This window comes from Callospermophilus lateralis, chromosome 1 (genome assembly GCF_048772815.1).
Source record: "Callospermophilus lateralis isolate mCalLat2 chromosome 1, mCalLat2.hap1, whole genome shotgun sequence".
Classification (NCBI taxonomy): domain Eukaryota; kingdom Metazoa; phylum Chordata; class Mammalia; order Rodentia; family Sciuridae; genus Callospermophilus; species Callospermophilus lateralis.
Genome location: NC_135305.1, coordinates 149,677,356 through 149,678,954, shown reverse-complemented (window position 1 = coordinate 149,678,954; position 1,599 = coordinate 149,677,356).

The following is a 1,599-nucleotide window of genomic DNA, read 5'->3' as shown; positions in this document are numbered from 1 at the left end:
GGCCGCTGCTGCCTCTGGGGCCAGGTCCCCACACGGGAGGCCCAAGTCCTCCTGGGCCCGGGAGCTGGCGGGGAACTTCGTCTCCCGAGGGGCGGCAGGATGTGGGCCCCTCTCCGCGGCCCGGAGGCCTCAGTCAAGCGGACCTGGGGCGCCACGCAGGCTCCGAGGACCCCTTCCCGGCTGGCAGTCGCGGCCGGGGAACCAGGCAGGGTCCTTCTCTGCGGGGAGGGTCCCCCGCGCCGGCGATCGAGGGAGGGAGGGAGGCAGCCGCCTCTGCTCCAGGTCCAGCCTCCTCCCTGCCGGCCTCGCTCCTCTTCCTCCCGCCACGCAGGGCCTGTCTGTCGCCCGGAGCCCGGGCCCAGCCTGCTGCTCCCCGCGGCGCTCCGCCAGCCTCTGCGCCCCGACTGCGTCCCAGGCGCCGCGCCCGGCTTCGGCGGGGCGGCTCTCCCGGCCTCGGACCCGCCCCTCCCGACGGTCCTGTGGAAGGGGTCGTCCGTGTCCCCCACGTCCCCTCTCCGCGTCGTCCGGGAAGGCCTCGGTGGTCGCAGGACGCACAGGGCAGGGATGCGGCGCGGACCCGGGGCCGGTGCGTGCGGCTGGCGACTCCGGAGCTGGGCAGGGGACCGGGGCCGAGGGGGCGGGGGCCCGCGGCACGCCCCACCCCACTGGCGCTCGCGACCTGCGGGACACAGAGGGGACAGGGCCCTTTAAGAGGCGAGCGCGGCCCCCTCCCCCTTCCCGGGAGCGTCGGGCGCCCGAGAACAATGGGGAGGCGCCGGGGGCGGCGGGGGCTCCGGGGTCGGGGTCGCGCCGCCCGGTGCTGCCGGGACAGGCCCCAAGGGGGAGACCGGGGCGCGGGGTCCCGGATCCGCCGCCCGCAGAGCCCCCTGCGATGCCCGCGTCGCCCGGCACCCGGACCCGCGCCCTGCGGGCACGCGGGGGGCGCAGGATGCGGGGTGCGCGGCGGGGTGCGCGGCGGCGGGCGCGGTCCAGGGCCCCTCGGGGACCGCGGCACCGTGGGGGCCAAGTCGCGAGCTGGAGGTCGCGGCCGCCTCCCCGGAGCAGCCCCGTCCCCGCCCGGCCCGGCCCGCGCGGACCCCGCAGGCGCCGGGGGTGGGTCCCCTGCGCCCCGCGTCGCCCCGCGTCGCCCCGCGTCGCCCCGCGCTCACCGCCTCTCCTCCGCCTGGCTCGGCTCCGCTCGCGCCCAGAGCCGCCGCCTCCCGGGCTCCCCCGCGGTCCCGCCTCCGCGCCGGTCCCTCCCCGGCCCTCGCCGCCGTGCGGACACACTGCCCCGCCGACCGACCGACGGACGCAGGAGCCGCTGCCGGACGCCGGGATCCCGCGGGTGGGAGGCGACGGCGACCGGGGCCGCGCTCGGGAGGAAGGGGGAGGGGGCGGGGGAGGAGGAAGGGGAGGAGACAGCGCGGCCCGAGCGCCGCCGGCGCCACACGCGAGTCTGGGGCGCCCCGCATCTCAGCTAGGCCCGCGGGGACCCCGCGAGGCCGCCTGCGCCCAGGCAGGCGAGGCAGGGAGCAGGGTGGGGAGGGGTCGCCTGCTTAACCTCTTTGTCATCTTTGCATTCCAGCCACCGAGTCCAGG